General features: G+C 32.4%; 1 protein-coding gene and 1 long non-coding RNA gene across 2 annotated transcripts in view; both read right to left on the minus strand.

Moving 5' to 3' along the window:
- Positions 1 to 22,078, minus strand: part of LOC145306728 (uncharacterized) — a 108,333-nt gene that overhangs the window by 56,719 nt on the left and 29,536 nt on the right. The gene's annotated exons all lie outside the window — the stretch shown is intronic.
- On the minus strand, positions 6,174 to 13,994 carry LOC145307160 (uncharacterized). Its single transcript, XR_013875321.1, has 6 exons — positions 13,901 to 13,994; positions 11,260 to 11,344; positions 9,816 to 9,881; positions 8,536 to 8,612; positions 7,861 to 7,948; positions 6,174 to 6,267 (listed from the first exon to the last, which is right to left on the minus strand). It is a non-coding gene; the product is annotated as an uncharacterized LOC145307160 (long non-coding RNA).

Genomic DNA, 22,078 nt, shown 5'->3' on the forward strand with positions numbered 1-22,078 from the left:
AATATAAGGTATCTTGACTAAAACTTACAGCTGGCTATCTAAAAAAGCAGTCGTGAAAATAACATTTCTCCAACAATAAGGTTTTTTAAGCATGACCGACAGTCAGACAGACAAAATAATGTATAGAGTAGATGCAGGGGGGGAGGAAGGGGTGATTACTTGAGGGCACCCTCAAATTTTGGAAGTCGTTAAGTAGATGCACATATATCTTGGGTATAGTCCCTTTCATGACAATGCCTCTTAAGGGACGTTTCTTGGTATTTTCACAGTAGATTTTATCCTATTTCTAGCCACTGCGGGGGGGGGGGGGGCTCTATCCATGCGGGGCCATTTTCCTAACCCTGCAGGGCAATCACCTAACCTAACCTAAAATAATCCATCAAAAGCTACTGTAAAAAAAAAATACATTAAAACACCTCTTAAAAGACCTTTTCACTTAAAATTTCAGTTGTCTTTCTTCAATAGCAGCCAAAAAACACACAAAGCATGTTTTAAATGGACGTACTGACTTTCTGTTAACAATGATAGAGTTGCTTTCTAAATTATACCTAACTGTCATAGGAATCATCATGAAGAGTTTGAAATTGATAGGATAATTCTAACATGTCTTGTTTAATAATCTAAAATCAATTAATAATTTTATCTAATTTCAATTTCAATTTATCTATGAAATAAATGTAAAGCTGTACAGGTTAAGGCTACTATCTGACTCAATACATTTCTTTTTCTCCTCTTTTTAGCAACCGAATGAAAGTAATTCTTTTCAATTCCAGATAATTATAAGAATTGGTAACATTTGCTTAGATATTTATTTTATAAAAACATAGCAAAAAAAATAATAACCGTATTATAATACAGGTATTAAATATTTATATACAAACAATAAAATTGAATATGAATAGAAATTAAGGATAGATCAATCAAATAATAATTATGTACAGTGTCAAAGGACTAAACAATCTTGTGAGAGGTAATATAACTTATGCATTTTAAAAAGATATTTGTTAAATAGACTGATTATTTAAAGACATATTTGTTAAATATGTTGCTCTACTGGATATCATTGCCCTTGTTAGAATGTACCATTCATAAAGAAGGTTATTTTTTAATGGCAAAACTGTTTAAGCTAGCTTTTTTAACAATTACGTTCAAATTCCGTTAAATTTATTGATATAAATAATCTAATAATTGATTGTTTTGTTTTTATTCGTAATTGTCTTTTTTATATATACATTATTATGCTTAATTAAAAATTTCTGATAAACATCTCATTATATTTAAAGAAAAATTAGCTGTCTCTAAATTTAATATAGAAATAAAATTATTATGGAAAATCAGGTATAAGTTATAAAATACAGACGAATTTATAGATGTAATCTTGAAAAGATAGCTTTAATTTAAAATGATAAATATGCGTTATTTTTACCAAAAACTAGACAAAACCCTTTTTTGTTGTTGTTGATAGCAATATCTTATTTCTTTACTCTCGTTTATATATAGTTTTAACCTAATATCTTTTGATTTAATTGTTATTGTTTGAAATTTTGACTAAAAAGCTGGCTTAAAAAATAGCTCATATGTGATAAAATATATAGCATTTTGCGCTAACTTATGAGGTGTTTATACAATAAGTATAATTATAAAAGCAAATATTTGAAAATTATTTAAAATCATTCAATGTTTAATGTAAGATTAAGCCAATTATTAATCACGAAATTACATAAAGGTTTTTTATCATTTTGCTAAATAATCTATAAAATATTTACACATTGTAAGTCAACTCTTGAGTTATGTAAGAAGTACAATTGATCAGCTGATAGATCTTATTTCAATTTTGAAAGATAATTTTATAAAAAAAAATAAAAAAAAGTTGATTTTGTTTTTTAAAAGTGAGCAAAAATAATGTAGAATTTTTAGAAATATTTTTAATATTTTTTAAAAGCACAAAAAATCTTGATTTCAGGCCTATATTAACAATTCTTAAAAATCCTAGTAGTATCGACACATCCTATTTTTTTTACGTCACTAAGATAATTTCTAAGACACTAATACCGGGTTCCTTGTTGTAATAGGAATCAGAATTCAAAAATAGAATTAAAATCAACATATTTGAAATGGACGTAAGGACATTCTGGTAACGATTTTAGAGTTGCTACGCTTTATAAATCGTACCTAACCACCAAAGGAATCACCATGCAAAATTTGAAATCGATAGGACAATTCTAACATGCCTAAATTAACAAAAAAAAAAGCTATCCATTACGGACGGACGCACGTACGGACCGACCGATCCTAATTATAGAAAAGCTTCGCTTTGAAAAGAAATACAAACAGACAGACATCCTGTTACTTTATTATAATTATTAGTAAGATATGTAAGGAAGTAGAATTCTTATCAATTTTATTCATATCTTTTTTGTTTTCCCTCTCTCTTTCTGTTTCTCTCGTATTCTCTCTCTCTCTTTCTTTCTGTTTCTCTCGTATTCTCTCTCTCTCTTTCTTTCTATCTCTCTCTCTCTCTCTCTCTCTCTCTCTTTCTTTCTATCTCTCTCTCTCCCTCTCTCTCTCTCTCTCTCTCTCTCTCTCACTCTCTCTCTTTTTCTCCCTCTCTCCCTCTCTGTCTCGCTTTCTTCTCTCTCCTTTTCTCTGTCTATCTCCTCTCTTTTTTCTCTCTTTCTCGTATTCTCTCTCTCTGTCTTTCTCTCTCTCATTCTCTCTCCCTCTCAATCTCTCTATCGTACTTTGTCACTCTCCTATCTCTATCGCTTGCTTCTCTTTCTCTCTCTCTCTCTCTCTCTGTCTTTATCTCTCTCTTTCTCTCTCTCTCTTTCTCTCTCTTTTCCTTTCTGTTTCTCTCTTTCTATCTCTCTGTCTCTCTCTCTCTCTTTCTCTCACTCGCTTTCTTCTCTCTCTTTCTCCTTTTCTCTGTCTATCTCCTCTCTATTTTCTCTCTTTCTCGTATTCTCTCTCTCTGTCTTTCTCTCTCCCTCTCAATCTCTCTCTATCGTACTTTGTCACTCTCCTATCTCTCTCGGTTGCTTATCTCTCTCTCTCTTTCTCTCTCTCTCTCACTATCTCTCTCTCTCAATCATACTTTGTCTTTCTCCCTGTCTCTCTCTCTCTTTCTCTCTCTCTTACTCGCTAAATTCTATATCAATAAGTATCCATAAAATCAATATCCATCTGTCTGTCCTTTAAGATCCCATAAATGGCTGTATTTATTGTCCCACAAGTAACGGCAAGAATCTAAAGGGATAAGACAACAGCGGATACATTGATGTGCATACCCAATGTTAACACACATAATTAACCCTTCTGTAGATTACAATTAGTGGTTGAAACGTTTGGAAATTTAACTTGATAAACAAATCAATATTCACTAAAAGTCCCCAAAGTTGCGAAGCTAATGAATAAGAAAACCTTGGGGACTAGTGTAATAATCAGCCCCTTGTCCCCTCTCTCTTACAGAAAAGTTTTTCCATGATCGAAGACAAATATTTTTAGGATGGGGGGGGGGGTTAAATATAGGGTTGGGCCGGATACTTTTTTGGCCGGATACCGGATATCCGGCTAATTTTTAATGCCGAATATCCGGTTCTGGCCGGATATCTGGCCAACGTTCGATATCCGGCAATTTACCGGATATATGGCCGTATAACGGGATATGCGGCGTCAAAAATCAGCCGGATATCATGTAACCGGATGTTTTAATATCCGGTATCCGGCCGGATATTGAAAATGGCCGGATATCCGGCCCAACCCTAGTTTAATAAGACAAAATTTTATGTTGGGGGGGGAGGGGGGGTAGTTTCAAGAACCCCCCCCCCCCCCTCTCTCAAGAATGATATAATAATTTCAACAAATATTATTTAATTGATTTTATTATTTTAATATAAAATTCAAATACATCTAAAAATATAATATAAAATAAAATAATTTCTTTACAAAGTATATAATTATAATTTTCACATAATATTTTTTTTATATGATTCTAACTGGTAAATATAAATGCCACGGAAATAATCTCTTTTTTCCTGAAAAAATAAATATTCGGGTCATGTGAAGGAAACAAAGTTGCGGGTTTCATCCTATTTTCACAGTAGCTTTTGGATTTGGGTTAGGTTAGGTTAAGTAAATGTTAATGATTGCCCCGCAGGGCTAGAGTCCTCCGCAGGGCTAGAGTCCTCAGCAGGGGCTAGAAATAGGAAAAAAGCTACTGTGAAAATAAGATGAAACCCGCAACTTCGTTTTCTTTCCATGTTCCAAAAATATTCTTATTATTATATATATAACTAGCGGCTTCGCCCCTAGCCTCTAGGGGCTTTGCCCCAAGAAGTAATTAAAAAAAAATTTCTGGTGCTGAGCCCATAATTTATGTGAAGTAGTTTCCCCAGAATTTTTTTTTTTTTTGGGGGGGGGAATTTTCATTTTTTGGGGGGTTTGAGGTGTCCCAACCCCCAAGAAAATAGCTTAAAACCACCACAGGACCATTAGGTATATACCCTAAAGAGTAGAATCCAATCGGTTCAGTGGTTACCGAGATCTTAATTGACAGATGGACAGACAGACGGACAGACAGACGGACAGACAGATGGACAGACAGACGGACAGACGGACAGACAGACGGACAGACAGACGGACAGACAGACGGACAGACAGACAGACGGACAGACAGACGGACGGACAGACATCAAGCTACTTAATAATATAGATATTATTTTTTTGTATTGATTCTTTAAATATCTTTGTCAGGGATCTAAAGGGATAAGACAATGGCAGATAAACTGAGGTACATCCTTAATGATAATTCACAAATTTAACCCTTCTGTAGATTAAAATTAGTGGTTGAAACATTTGAACACTCAACACAAAGACACAACCAATTAAATTTAATTAAAGTTCCCAAAGTTGTTGAGCCAACAAATAAGAAAACTTTGGGGACCAGTGTAATAAACAGCTCAATTTCCCCTCCCTTCCTGAACTTTGTCCAGAAGTTATTGTTATAGGGGAGAATGTGATTTTCAAAGCTGCTATTATTATGAGAAAAGATTTTTCGTAAAGATTTCTTCCACTTCGAAACATACAGGAAATTGGGGGAGGGGGGGGGGGTATATTGACATCTCTTTTTAGGTATAAACATTTTAATACTAAGAACATATATCAGAATAAGTTGCTTATTATAAAATAGGCATTCCCACTAAATTCAATATTATGTATAATTTTTAATGTCTCTAGCACTTACGTGATGTGGCTTAGATACCAACCTGCAGCAAGCAGAGGTGGATTCTTTAAAAAAATAGGGTAGCTGCTAGCTGGTGTGGCAAAATTATTTTTTGTGAAAAATCCTCCAAAATCTACAAAACTTAAATAAAATCATAAAAGGGTTATTAACATAAGATTTTGTTTAATTTTTGTAGATTTTTCATGTGATTTTGGAGGATTTTTTACACAAACAGTTTTACGACCCTAATTCTTTTAAAAGAATCCATTCACCTCTGCCTTGCTAATGGGGGAGACGGATGTGACACTTTTTGAGACCAAAATAAAAAGTCAAAGAAACTCAATGGAAAAAAAGAGTTACAGGACTGAAATTTGGCATGGCGGTAGCTTCTAAGAGGTACCCTCCCCCAAAATAGTTATAAACCTTCCTATAACCTATGAGAAGCTACCCTGTAATGGAGAACTATATCGGTTCAGCGGTTAGCAAGATTTCTTGCTACAAACAGACAGACAGAATCCTATTACATTTATTTGCGTATCTATCCTTTTAATAAAGTAAAAGGATGTTTGTTTGTCTGTTTGTACCGAAAGATCTCGCTAACCGCTGTACCGATCGGGTTCTTCTTAACAGGGTAGCTTCTCATAGGTCCTGGGAAGGTTTATAACTATTTTTGGGGAGGGTACCAAAACCCTCCCAAGAGACGTAACAAAAAAATTTAAACGCAACATAGACAAATTATTTCTTTAATTACATATTCAAAATATAAAAAAAAATTTAAGTGCCACTAGAGGCCTCTATGGGCGTAGCCGCTATTTTTACTTAAACTATATTACTTTATTACTAATATATTACTAGTAATAATAGTAATAATCGTCTTCTGTATTCTCCAATTTCTCTTCCCAGTAAGTTTCACTAAAAAAAAGAGATTAATTTGAATTAATATTTGAACTTACTTAAAATATATTACTTTATTACTAATGTATTACTAGTAATAATAGTATTAATCGTCTTCTGTATTTGCCAACTTCTCTTCCCAGTAAGTTTCACTAAAAAAAGAGATTAATTTTTTAAAAAGCAGCGAAAAGTCCAATAAAAAATGTCATACAATACAAATGATCAATAAAAAGGCCATTATACAATTTACCATATTGTTTAATTACAATGTATACTGTCCTATCATTGGTCATTTGTATTGTATGACGTCATTTTTTATTGGACACTATATGTAATTCCGTATGTCCTTTTTTCTGTTTGTCTGTTTGTCTTTTCATCTGTCTGTCTGTCTGTCTGTCTATCTGTCTTTCTGCCTTGTTGTCTGTCTGTTCTTTTGTCTGTTTGTCTGTCTGTCCTTCTGTCTATTTGTCTGTCCATCTGTCTGTCTGTCTGTCTGTCTGTCTGTCTGTCTGTCTATTTGTCTGTCTGTCTGTCTGTCTTTCTGTCTGTCTGTCTGTCTGTCTGTCTGTTTGTCTGTCTGTCTGTTCTTATTTCTATTTGTCTGTCAATCTGTCTGTCTTACCATCCTTGAACTTCACTAGGATCACTGCAATGTCTGTCAGTCTGTCTGTCAGTCTGTCTGTCAGTCTGTCAGTCTTTCTGTCTGTCAGTCCTTCTGTCTGTTTGTCTGTTTGACTGTCTATCTGTCTATCTGTCTGTCTTGGTACTTTTGTAGTGTGTTCCTTGCGGGAACGAACCCCTACCTAATTTTACCTAAACCTTACATGAGCAGAAGACGACTTTTGTAGTTTGAATTTGAAATCTAAGCAACGAAGCGCGGCATAGCCATATGTATGCGCCCCCACGCGCTTTCTTCCTTTGTATTGTTTATACTATGGGCTCAGCACGTTGTGTGTGACGAAAAATCATGTTTTGTAAAAAATGCGTGGTTAGCTGTGCTATGATTTTACCTCTAATACTTCCTGGCTTGATATGAATTAAGACTGGTGAGTATTCTTTCTTTTTAACCTTTAAATTTTGAAGATTAAAGTGATTTTTTTGGTTTAAGATATAGCAAATTGATTTCTTTATTTTTTCATTAAAATAGACCAAATCATTGACTTATTTTTAACTACAAATAATTTTATATATTTTTAAAATGATTCTGTTTGAAATTTATCAATTTCTATTATGTTTTTGCATTGTTTTATGCAGTTTAAGTTGAAACATTTTTAATATTTTGTATTAATTTTGTTATTTCTTTTTAAGACCCCACCGTTTCATAGTGTAAATACACTATTTGTAACTGCATCAGTGCCTTATTCATTGCAAGTAGTGAGGATGATTGTGCTTCATGCACTTAAGATCTCGTAGACGGCCACGTAGGCCTAAGTACCGAGACATTCGGCCCAAGTACCGAAACACTGTCCATCTGTCCGTGTGTCTGTCTATCTATCTTACCATCCAGGAACTTCACTAGGATCACTACACTGTCCAGTTCCATTGTTTGTCTGACGTCTGTCTATCTGTCTATCTATCTGTCTATCTGTCCATTTGACTGTCTGTCTATCTTACCATCCAGGAACTTCACTAGGATCACTACACTGGCCAGTCCCATTGTTTGTCTGTCAGTCTGTCTGTCTATCTGTCTGTCTATCTGTCTATCTGTCTGTCTGTGTGACTATCTGTGTGTCTGTCTATCTTACCATCCAGGAACTTCACTGGGATCACTACACAGGCCAGTCCCATTGTTAAAAACTCTTTTCCTAGGACAAGTAGCCAGCCGGGGGGCACCTAAAAGGATAAGTAATAAGAATGGTACCCAAACTTATTTAGAATGGCACCCAAACTAATATATTAGAACGGTGCAAAACTTATTTAGAATTTAATAAAGAAATATAGAGCAATACACAATTATGTAGTAGCGATATATATCAGTGATCTGAAGGCCAATAAATTTTTGTAAATACCCAATGATGATACACAAATTGTTAAGCTAACAAATAAGAAAACGTTATTATGTAGCTTTGGGAACTTGTGTAATAAACTTTCCAATGTCCCCTTCCTCGCTGAATAATTATATAGCCCTTTTAGTTAGCTAGTATGAGAGGGTAAAAATATTTAAATATCAGAGAGAGAAAGAGAGAGAGAGGGGACAGCTTTCCGCAGATATAAAAATGTACAATTACAAGATTAAGCCATTTTTTTGGTCCAGAGACGTTCAAGGCACGAGCTAAAAAAAACTGATTTTAATATTATGATTGTACATTTCTATATTCGTAGAAAGCTAGATATAATACGATGCTAGACATAGTTTTTTCGTATGGATGAGAACCGGTTCCTATCCAGCGGATTCGAATGAATACGAGAAAAGTGTTTACCATATCTTAGACAAGAGTAATATTGTTGACAATCTGTTGGATGGGGCAGTCTTTCATGGTTTCCAAATCGCAGAACACTGCAATAAAAGAACACTGTAAAAAATATTTTTTCTTTCTTTTAGTATCAATTGATACGCTGGGGTTGTATTAGACCTGGACCCGTAAGTGTGCTGTATTAACAAAATGAATATATAACACCATGTAGTACTATATACCGTAATAACTATTACTATACAGAGATATTACGTTTTTAGTGTCAATTCTTACCCTACAGAGTAACAAAAATTATGAACCAGAGTATTAAAACTTCCTTCTAGCGTATTGAATTTTTTTCCATAGAGAGTATTAGATAATACTATAAAATGCACATTCTTTATTTAGTAATATATATTACTCCATAGAACACTAAGTAATACTCAATACAGTATTGGAATATTCGTTATATCGTAATGAGGTTTTTTTGCTAGAATGTATGGGATGATGCTTTACAGTAATGAAATGAATATATAGTATTATCTGATTCTAATTTTTTTTTTTTTTTTACAGTGAATGTGTACATTTACATAGTTGCCATATAAGTGAATATAGAAGTTTTGTATACGTCATGGTTATCTAATCGCAGTACACTACAATAAAAATATGGTTACCAAATATAAGGGAACTAAAATACAGAAATCTTGTAATATCAATTCACAGTACGCTAGAATATAGGAATATGTCATGGTTACCAATTTGCAGTACACTATGCTAGAAAATGGGAATATGTCATGGTTATCAAATTGCAGTACACTGCAAGACAAAAATTCATACATTTTCAAGGTTACCAAATGGCAGTACACTGCAATAAAAAATATTATATTTACATAGTTGCCATATAAGTGAATAAAGAAGTTTTGTATATGTCATGGTTACCAAATTGCAGTACACTACAATAAAAATATGGTTACCAAATATAAGGGAACTAAAATACAGAAATCTTTTAAGATCAATTCACAGTATGCTAGAATATAGGAATATGTCATGGTTACCAATTTGCAGTACACTGCAAGAAAAAAATATGTACAATTTCATGGTTGCCGCATAAGTGAATTAAAATACAGAAATCTTGTGTTAAATTTGCAGTATGCTAGAATATATGAATATGTCATGGTTATCAAATTGCAGTACACTGCAAGACAAAAATTAATACATTTTCAAGGTTACCAAAAGGCAGTACACTAAAAGATTTGTTTATTTTCATGTTTTTTTTAAAAAACAATATTTTGTTAGAATAAGTATACCTTTCTTCTGTGAAGGTTGGACAGGTGAAATTTAAGAAATTCATTTCTCCATGAGTACACTCCAGCCTGACGAAAAACAGTAAGTTAGTGCAAAGAGGATTATAAAAAATAACATTATGAACATGTAGTAATTAATTTAGGAATGTCAATTTTTGACTCACAGTGTCAAAGTTACCTTTTTTTCACATTGTCCGTCAGTTTGTCCATGGTTTGTAACGCTATGAAATAAATGTGATTTTCTTGGTTGCTATTTTTTGTACTAGCGGCTTCGCCCCTAGCCTCTAGGGGCTTTGACCCAAGAGGTGATCAAAAAATTTTTTTGGCGAAATTCGTAAAAGGACCAAGGAAATCTTCAGCAAAAAAAAAATGGGGGGGGGATTTTTTTGTTTTTTGGGGGGTTGGGGGTGTCCCACCCCCCAAGAAAATAGCCTAAAACCACCACAGGACCAGTAGGTATATTCCCTGAAGAGTGGAATCCAATCGGTTCAGTGGTTACCAAGATCTTAAGGGACGGACAGACGGACAGACAGACGGACGGACAGACATCATTATGTTATAGATAAAGATTGACTCTAGGGGCGAAGTAACGCTTTGGGTACAAGTCCTCTCCACGTCACCTTTGAACATACTCTGCTTTTTAAATTGCAATGTAACACGCTTAATTACCAACACCCATCAGACAACCAACCCTTTGATTGCACGACCTTTGTCTGAGTAGCCCTAACTGTGCATGGTAATATGATGCGCCTTTTTATGAGCCAATGCATTCCCCCTACTCTTACTATTTATGAGCCACGATTGTGAGTTAGTGTTAAAGTTACTCTTTTATTCACTATGTCTGTTCGTCTGTTTGTCCGTTGTTTGTAACGCTATGAAATAAATGTGATTTTCTTAGATGCTATTTAAGACATACTGCTCATTTATTTTTATGAAGATAACCCTGTGTTATGCAAGGTTTTGTTATGCACAAAGGGTGTATTTCTTTGTGGGTTGTTAAAAAGTGGAAGGAAGGCCCTTAAAATTTAACCTACACCCCCCTTCTGCATGCTTATTGTTGTATCACATTTCTATACATGACAACACAATGGCCATCGTGTTTTAGACAGTTTTGCGCGGATATTAAAATGAAAAATTAAGATTAAAACCAGTTTTGTTAGCCCTGAGATGCTGAAGTCCCAGGCTTACAAAATGGTATTAATTCTATGAGTTTTATTTTAATATTAGTAGAAAATTGTCTGTAATGCAATGTTATACATGATTTTTCAGCATGGCTGAGAAACGGTTCTAATCCAACGGATATTAATCGGTTTTGAAGCCATACTGGAATAGTTATTTATCACATCATACATAATGCTTTCCGCGGTTACAAAAATGTAAAATTATAAGATTAAAACCAGTTTTGTTAGCCCTGAGACGCTGAAGGCCCGGGTTAGCAAACGCTTACCTAGTACTTTGGTCGGGGGTAGCACACGCATTTAGCCCGGGATCACAAATAACTCCCACAGGGCAGGTCTGCTGGTAGGCAGTGCCTAAAATAAATAATCATAATACACCCAAACTTATATAATTGGAATGGAACCAAAACTTGAATTGTATATAAATATATTTGAATTGTATATTATATATAAGAATAGTACTCAAAGTTATTTGGAATGGTACCCAAACCTATAATGGTTTATAAATATGATATTATTTTATAAAGTAGGAAGCTTTTTGTCTATAGAAAAGGATCTCACTAACTGCTGAACCAATATGGTTCTCCTTTACAGTGAAGCTTCTTATAGGTACTGATATGGTTTTAGGATATTTTTATGAATAAGTCTGGGTATGGTTCTGGGCTTTTCTTTCTGCCCTTACATATACATTTCAAATATAGAGCCCCTAAAGGCTAGTGGAGCGTTGGCTAGTAGTTTATAATGAAACGGCTGATCAGCCCCTTATCTAAATAGGAACAGTACCCAAACTTATAATAATAATTTTATAATTGTACCCAAATTTATATATTAGCATAATACCCAAACTTTTTAAAAATGTTACCCAAACTTATAAATATATTTATAATGGTACCCAAACTTATTTGGAATGGTACCCAAACTTATTTCTAATGGTACACAAACTAATTTGGAATGGTACCCAAACTTATTTAAAATAGTACCCAAACTTATTTGGAATGGTACCAAAACTATTTATAATGGTACCCAAACTATTTATAATGGTACCCAAACTATTTATAATGGTACCCAAACTATTTATAATGGTACCCAAACTATTTATAATGGTACCCAAACTTATTTGAAATGGTACCCAAACTTATTATTATGGTACCCAAACTTATTTGGAATGGTACCCAAACTATTAATAATGGTACCCAAACTATTTATAATGGTACCCAAACTATTTATAATGGTACCCAAACGAACCCAGTATTAGTGTCTTAGAAATTATCTTAGTGACGTAACTAAAAACGAGGGATTAGAGGGGAGGTGGGAAAGGTAACCCCTAAAAAAGAGATGGATAATAGAGGTGATTGATAATTGATAATTGATAAAGAAAATGTAGGAAATAGTTTATACTCTCTGTACTTTCTACCATAGATTAATAAATTTGTATTTTCTAGACAAGGATGACAACATCCATAAAAACGAAGCACAAAAATCAGAAGGTAGAACAAACGCACAAAAGCTAGAGTGTCAGAACTTAATAAGCAGAATATTAATTTTGAAGTCTAAATGAAATTGCACATAAATTTGTTGCAAAATTGCGTAAATATAGCATACAGAAAAAGGACATACTTCGTATTATAATACAGGTATTAAATATTTATATACAAACAATAAAATTGAATATGAATAAAAATTAAGGATAGATCAATCAAATAATAATTATGTACAGTGTCAAAGGACTAAACAATCTTGTGAGAGGTAATATAACTTATGCATTTTAAAAAGATATTTGTTAAATAGACTGATTATTTAAAGACATATTTGTTAAATATGTTGCTCTACTGGATATCATTACCCTTGTTAGAATGTACCATTCATAAAGAAGGTTATTTTTTAATGGCAAAACTGTTTAAGCTAGCTTTTTTAACAATTATGTTCAAATTCCGTTAAATTTATTGATATAAATAATCTAATAATTGATTGTTTTGTTTTTATTTGTAATTGTCTTTTTTATATATACATTATTATGCTTAATTAAAAATTTCTGATAAACATTTCATTATATTTAAAGAAAAATTAGCTGTCTCTAAATTTAATATAGAAATAAAATTATTATGGAAAATCAATTGATTTTTCATGGTAACAGGTATAAGTTAGAAAATACAGACGAATTTATAGATGTAATCTTGAAAAGATAGCTTTAATTTAAAATGATAAATATGCGTTATTTTTACCAAAAACTAGACAAAACCCTTTTTTGTTGTTGTTGATAGCAATATCTTATTTCTTTACTCTCGTTTATATATAGTTTTAACCTAATATCTTTTGATTTAATTGTTATTGGTTTGAAATTTTGACTAAAAAGCTGGCTTAAAAAATAGCTCATATGTGATAAAATATATAGCATTTTGCGCTAACTTATGAGGGGTTTATACAATAAGTAGAATTATAAAAGCAAATATTTGAAAATTATTTAAAATCATTCAATGTTTAATGTAAGATTAAGCCAATTATTAATCACGAAATTACATATAGGTTTTTTATTATTCTGCTAAATAATCTATAAAATATTTACACATTGTAAGTCAACTCTTGAGTTATGTAAGAAGTACAATATCAGCTGATGGATCTTATTTCAATTTTGAAAGATAATTTTATAAAAAAAAAATAAAAAAAAGTTGATTTTGTTTTTTAAAAGTGAGCAAAAATAATGTAGAATTTTTAGAAATATTTTTAATATTTTTTAAAAGCACAAAAAATCTTGATTTCAGGCCTTTATTAACAATTCTTAAAAATCCTAGTAGTATGGACACATCCTATTTTTTTTACGTCACTAAGATAATTTCTAAGACACTAATACCGGGTTCTACCCAAACTATTTATAATGGTACCCAAACTATTTGTAATGGTACCCAAACTGACCTTCTCTACAGTCCCAGAAGTTCTGACAGGAAATATTTGCTGGCCAGGGGAAGAAACCATTGGCACGGGAACAATTTGTGGAGGGTTGGGGCTCCTCTAGATAGATAGATAGATAGATAGATAGATAGATAGATAGATAGATAGATAGATAGATAGATAGATAGATAGATAGATAGATAGATAGATAGATAGATAGATAGATAGATAGATAGATAGATAGATAGATAGATAGATAGATAGATAGATAGATAGATAGATAGATAGATAGACAGATAGATAGATAGATAGATAGATAGATAGATAGATAGATAGATAGATAGATAGATAGATAGATAGATAGATAGATAGATAGATAGATAGATAGATAGATAGATAAATAGATAGATAGTTGTTAGTATGATGGATGATAGATAGATAGTTCTCAGGTAAACAAGGATGACAACATCCATAAAAGCAAAGCACTAAAATGGTAGGACTAACGAACATTAATACTTGTATAGTGTCAGAACTGAATAATCAGAATATAAATGAATAAGAGTAGAAGCAAAATTGTGAGTAAATTTGTTGAAAAACTTCATGATACAGGATAATGTTTATGGACATACTTACATTTTTAGGACTTGATTATAGAGTTGCTTTGCTTATAATATTGTACTTTGTTGTCCCAAAAATCAGAACATTCGGATAATTAATCACATGAAAATTTGTTGATAAAAAAGTAAAATATCAACATGTTTAAAATGGACGTACGGACATTCTATTAATGATTATAGAGTTGCTACGCTTTCTAAATTGTACCTAACTACTACAGGAATCACTATACAAAGTTTGAAAACGATAGGACAATTCTAACATGCTTAAATTAACGAAAAGAGCCATCTCTCTGAGATGGACGGACGGACCGACCATAATTATAAAAAAGCTTCGCTTTTAATAAAAGAATTCTAGCTTAATTGATAAGAAGTCTACTTCCTAAACAAAAAATTCAAACATCATACATTTCAATTTTAGCAGCAAAGCTACTCCATAAATATTTTTAGTTTGTCAATTTAAGCACCAACAACCTCTCCACAATAAACCCTTGTTTTATATTTTTTCTTAGTTTATTACCAAAGGCATAGGTTCCTCAGGGCGGGGTTCGGCAGCCGCGCCTCAGCCGCACATAAGCCTCAGTTTTAAACTTGCTTGTGAGCAGAAAAAGAAATTTCAGAAAGAAAGATTGTCTGCTAAAGAGAAGTTTTAAACATCCAGTTGAATTTTATAGTGATAAAATGACAATTTCACTGAGGTTTACATGCGGCTTGCGCGCGGCTGCCAATCCGAGGTTTAATCAAAGAAAAAAAAGGAAGACTAGTTGAATTATATGAAAGCCACCCTATTGCCACCCATACAAGCGCAGCCTAGCATATAAAAGCCTCACAAACAATCTGCGTGGCCTCTTAAGCACCAGAATAATAAGCCACACACTCTCATTTAAATAGACATTTAAAAAAATACCTTTTCTAAGTTCAATATATCTTTTTACAGAGAATATGGACAAATAATTATTTTTTTATACTTTTACTGGTGGTTTCCCAAAATCGGAAAACTTAGTTTATTTCGGTCCACCCTGTATATTGTCACTATACATTGATTTACAGCTTTACAAGCGTGGTACAGATTTTTCTAAGTTACCGTACTCACCTTTCCCCTACTAGGTTAAAAAAAACTCTGGGACCCAGTATAGTAGGTTCAATAAAAGCTTTACCTATATTGGCTACCCATAGTAAAAAAAAAATGGTAGAGGGAGAAAGTCACTCAAAAATCAGCCGTGTGACGTCATAAAAATTAGGGATTATCCATCATTTTTTTAGAGGGTTTTCTTATCCACTTCTCCTCTCATCCACCCTCATTTTCATGACGTCACGTGGCTAATTTTAGAGTGACTTTCTACCCCTACAAAATTGAAATCTTTCAAGCTGTTAAAAGATAAGTTGGATCAATACGGGTGTTAGTAAAAATAGAAAGTATTTGTACATTTTTGCCGAAACTTTTAACATTAACAAACTAAGATATAATGTTTAACATTTTATTATTATATTTTTCTGCCTACTTGCAATATCAATAGAATCTAATTTAAAGTAAAAATGTAGCGGTGTATTTTTGGGTGGAGGATTTTAAATATAGTTTTGAAAAAAAATTGACATTTTTTGGGGGGTCGATTTTTTTCTAGAGCGATTTCTCTTGGGATGGAGGTGGTAATTATAATTATAGACCTTCCCAGGACCAATGAGAAGCTACCCTGTAAAGGAAAACCCGATCGGTTCAGCGGTTAGTTAGATCCTTCGGTAAAGACAGATTATAAATCCTTATAATAAAGTAACAGGATTCTGTCTTTCTGTTTGTCTGTACCGTTGGATCTCGCTAACCGCTGAACCGATCGGGTTCTCCTTTACAGGGTAGCTTTTCATAGGTCCTGGGAAGGTTTTTAACTATTTTGGGGGAGGGTACTGCCACCCCTTCAAAAGAAATTCTTAAATCTGAAATAAAAAAATGGTTATCTAATTTATCCCCTCCCCCCTAAAGTGCCCCTAGAGGCCTCTAGCTGCTAGTTTTAGAAAATTGACTCCTTATTTCATCTTTGTGTGGTTAATACTATATTTCTGTGTATATTTATTTCTCATGGTAAACAGGAGAAAGTAACTATAAGAAAATGATTGATAGACACATAATTCAAAACCACCTCTCTCTCTCTGACGTCAAACTTTCAATCCAGTTTTTAAAAGCTAAGATTTTCTATAATTAAGGCCAGTCAGTCCTTCCGTCCGTCAGTCCGTAATGGATTGCTTTTTTCTTTAAATTAGGCATGTTAGAATTGTCCTCTCAATTTCAAACTTTGTATGATGATTCCTGTATTAGTTAGGTACGATTTAGAAACGTAGCAACTCTATATCCGTTTCCAGAATGCCTTTACATACATTTTAAACATGTTGATTTTCTATCTTTTTTAACAACAATTTTGTATGTGATAAAATCGTTTAATTTATCTGATTTTTAGATTACTGATTCCTATTACAATAAGGTACAATATTTTGAGCAAAGCATCTCTATAATCAAGTTAAAAATGTCCTTAAACGGAATTCTGTATTTAAGAAGTTTTGCAACAAATTTACGTATAATTTTGTCAAACCTTATATATTCATATTTTGTATATTCAGTTCTGCCAGTCTACAAGAGTTAATGTTCTTCTGTCATACTGTTTCAGAGCTTTGCTAGTTAAATCATAAAAGATAAGATACTTAAAAAGGATGTATATTTAATTTTAAAAGCAAATCTTTTCATTAATTAGAGTAGGTACGGCCATCCGTACGTAAATACGTAATAAATAACTCTTATTATTAATTTAGCCATGTTTGATTTTGAAAGCTTAGCAACTCTATAATCGTTACAAGAGTATTCCTTATAATAAAGTAACAGGATGTCTGTCTGTCTGTTTGTCTGTACTGTTGTATCTCGCTAACCGCTGAACCGTATGGTTAATCCTTTACAGGGTATCTTCTCATATGTCCTGGGAAGGTTTATAACCATTTTGGGGGAGGGTACCAAAATCACATGAGAATTCGCCTCCCGCCCCCCCCCCAAAAAAAAAAGTGGTTTTTTTGTTTCTTTTTAAATATAAATTAAAAATTTGGGTTATCTAATTCAACTCCCCCCTTCTCTTTAGGGGCTTAGCTGCTAGTAGGTATATAATAATTAGTTAGATATTTGTATAGAAGATAGATAGACTAGACATATATATAGATAGATAGACAGACAGATGAATTGATAGCTAAATATATTATCCTATTATATAAAGTAGTAAGCGTTTTTTGTCTGTCCTGAAGGATCTCGCTAACCGCTGAACCGATATTGTTCTCCTTTACAGTGAAGCTTCTTATAGGTCCTGGAAAGGTTTTTAATTTTTTTTAGAAAGGGTGTCTTCACTCCCCCCCCAAAAAATATTTTTGTTAACTCTTTTGAAACTCAAATTTAAAATGTGATGAGGTCGACTTTTCCCCCTCCTACCAGTGCCCCTAGAGGCATCTAGGGGCGTAGCCGCTAGTATACATAGATAGTAATAAAGAGTTGTACAGTTCAAAACTTTTTATGATGTGCGGGCACGCACACACACACACACACACTCACACTAACACATTCAAAAAGAACACACACACTCACACAAGCTTGGTTATATGTAAAAAATGCCTGGGGCAGGGATAGTAATCTGTAGATTTTTATAATTTCCTCCTTTGCTTGTTCTGAACCCAACTATCAATATTGCTGCCATAGACGTTCAGAGAGGGGGGGGGGTAAGAAATGAATATACACCAAAATAATTCTAGAGGTAACAAAGAATCCCGATTTTTAAAAATGATTTTATCCTCACCACGCGCCAAAGTTCAAAGCTCTTATATTTTAAAAATCTGGTAATTTTGAAGTCATTTTACACTCAAAATGTGGATTTTTCCCTAAAAATCTATGAAATATTTTACCCACAGGTTAATAATTCTTACATGAACAGCGTTGGTACCTACCCCCCCCCCCCTCTTTGCAAGTTTTAATTCCATGTTGAGATTCCCCCCCCCCCCCTCCAACCTCCAGAAAAAATAAAGAGCTAGGCAGTCATAGATTTCTGCTATGGTCTTATGATAAGAAGAAATATTTAAAGAAAAACTTATTTATTCATTCAACCATGTAAATTTAAGGGTGTGCACATGATATGAGCTGAAGGAATAGGGTACTAATTTGTCAAAATAAAAGGTTTTGGGAATTTAGGACTTTAGGGAGGGGGTTGGGTGGGAGGTGGCCTGAATAGATAGAATCTAAAAATATGCTCTCCAATATGAACTGGTTTTAAAGTGGTTGTTGAATATTTTATATAAATGGGATGATACCATCCAATTATGTTTCATAAGCAGATTTATTATATGTACATTCTGAATACATGCAGGAAAACAGAAATATGTCACATGAAGAAATATAATGTTCTGCCAATTTTACATCTTCAAAACTATCCTTTTAAAGTGTTAAGGGAAATATTTTATTTTAATTTTCATTGATCTTACCTTCTCTGAAGTAACTAGACCATGAAAATATTTTAACTGTACTTTACAGTGAAACTTTTTAGCTGGTTCCCAAAGTTGCATAATTACAAATATTTACACAAGTTTTAAGATAATTTTGGACACAAAATCTACTGTGATTGCAACACAAGAAGACGTTAAAAGAATATAGTCTTAGGGTACAAGAGAGAGTTGGTTGGCTTAGTTCTTTTTGTGTCGTGATTATGTTTACTTCTTTCAGAATTATAAGGAATGGATAGGACAATAGTGCTCAATTCAGTCTACAACCAATTCCTCTCAATATTGTGATAAAAAGGAAATAAATTTGCATCATCCATAGTTCTTCCACTAAATCTCAATGAATATTAGATTTGTAGCAAAAATATGTTTATTTGTAAAGACTGGACAGATGAGTAAAACTATATTTTCAATTTCATAATCATAAAAAAATACTTCTTCATAAGATAAATTGTTTGAGGGAATGTTAGATTAAAATTTTGTGTTCTCTTCTAGAACTCTTCTAAAATTCTTAAGTAAACATTTTGTTAGTCCATTTTACATTTTCCAACTTCTTCCATCATAGAAAATTAGCCGCAAGGACGTCCAAGCTTTTTATTTTAGGGGGAGAAGGCACAAAAACTTAATAAGGGTGTGTTGGTTGAATGTCAAAATTTTAAATTACAATTTTTTTTTACCTGGGATAAAATTTAAATTAGGTGTGATAAAATTTGGGAGGGGGGGGGGGATAAAAAGGTGTAAAATTTCACAAAGTTTTTTGATTTACAAAAAGCATTGACTAAAAAATCGGGGAAATGAATTCACAATGAATAGATTCAAAGGTTGTCTTTTGGGGCTAAAGAGGGGGTTTTGTAATATCACCTTTAAATATTTGGCTCATTATTTTTATTTTGTCAGGTTATATTTAGTACTGGTAAAGGATTAGGGCAATGCAAGAATAGGCCCCGCAGGCTTTGGGAAGAGAGATAAAAAATGCTTCCCTTTATGTAAAAAATATGGGTTTATTGCTAAACAAGCCTTAAGGGAAAGTGCCAGCTTATCATTGGTGGATGTTCTCATCCTTGTTTATATTGAAATTTATGAAGTATTCTAAAATTTCTTTTTTCAGATAAAGATTTATATAAATGTAAAAGATTTGGTCTTAGAATTAAGTTCTACATTATGAGGTAAACACAGATAATTATAATTTTATAAGTGTTAATGAATTTATGGGTAGTCTGATTTAAGGAATAGGATCACTATGATATCATCATGGCCGCCATGGTTTTTATAATCTACCATTCCATTTTGGCCTCTCTTGGTAATGATATCATTAAGTGCAATACAGTTTTTGAAATGTACCATTACACTTTAAAGAGAGACGAAACTGGAATGGTTATTTACTTTTTTTACATCAACATAATAGAAATCATACATACTATTTTCAAATTATGTTAATCCTAAAAATACATAAAATACTATGCATAATTATAACATTTTTATGTAAAATTGAAAAAAAAATAGCATATACCATAACTAGTAAATCGATTTAAATAATGAAATCAATGTTTATGAATAAGCTAGTATGTAAACATGAATGTACCATTCCAGTTTTGCCTCTATTGAAAGTGGAATTTTACATTTCAAAAATCATATCAGCCATGACAATATCATCACCGTGCGAGGGGAAAATGGAATCAAATATTTTGGTTTCTAGAGTGTCAAAACCATATTAATAGATTAAATTTCTACTTCTATAAAAATGGATTCAACCTTCTAACTGGAAAACACCTTATTTATTTTAAATTTAACTTTAAATTAGATCAGGTACTTTCTTTTTTACAAATTTAAAAATAAAGTCTAATAAGTGTGCTTTTTAGGGTTGATGTTTAAGATTTGAATAAAGCACTATGTTACTAGAAAAAAGTCTCCTATAAAGGTAAATGTATACTTTATATCTCATTAACTTGAACTTGTATTTACAAGCAATGGATATTTTTTCTATCTATAACCCAGTTTAGCAAAAAAAATATTTTTCTTTCATTTTATAATTATATCTAAATTGAAAAATTAAATAATTTAAAGAAGCAAATTTGAGTGTTTTGCAATAGTAAATAAATTTTATATATAAATGAAATAGTTTTAAGCAACAAATAAGCATACAAAAGTAAGGAAAATGAAAAAAAGATGTTGAGTTAAACTACCATGAAAACCATTAATATTTGTTTAGGTAGGAAATGACAAAGGTATCTAAATTAAAGTTTACAAAGATGTCAAGAATGATGAAGAGAAAAATAAAGAGTTGAGCTTACTGTAAAATTGGCCATTGTGCTTAGAAAATATATAAAAAAAGTGTGGTATATTTTGCAGGTAAATATTGTAATTTTATAAAATTAAACAGGCAAATTTAGTATTAAAAATAGAGTGAACAGATATTCCTTATTTCAACCATAAATGTTTCCAAATAGTAGGGGTGGGTGTGGCAGTTACATTGTAATGGTATAAAAGTCAGAAAGGAAGAAGATTACCTTCACATATTTGAATTTATATCTTTATAATAGATTTGTAATTTAGATTTATGAAATGGAAGTAGCCAGCCCATCAGAGAATTGTTTCTGCACTTGTGGCCTTCAATTTGGAATATATCCCCTGTTTGTAAAAGATTCTCAATCATCAAAGTTGACTACAGAATTTAGTAATTTCAGTATAAACTTTCATGGACCTGCAGGAGAACATAAAAGAATTTTAGCAAAAGAAAAGATTAAAGAGATAAAAAAGAAAGTAGCTGATTATTATTATGATCCAGAGTGTAAGGTTATAGCTATTCCAAATCATTATGTAATGCCTAGGAAACCAACTGTGTTTGGAAAGGAAGGAAAAACGATTCAAGATGGTCAAATTTTGGATAAATATTATGAAGAACTATTACATCATCAAATTGTAAATGCTGCTAGAAAGTTGAAGATTTCATGTTTTGTGATGAATGGATTTCAATCTGGAGATTGTATTCAACAACTATTTCAGAAGGGAAAAGACGCCAGAGGAAAAGATCAAGGTGCAGATCTTAATGAGCATGAATTGAAAATTAAGAAGTTGATAG

Source organism: Acartia tonsa, chromosome 15 (assembly GCF_053477335.1).
Source record: "Acartia tonsa isolate MP-2025a chromosome 15, ASM5347733v1, whole genome shotgun sequence".
NCBI classification, from domain to species: Eukaryota; Metazoa; Arthropoda; class Copepoda; order Calanoida; family Acartiidae; genus Acartia; species Acartia tonsa.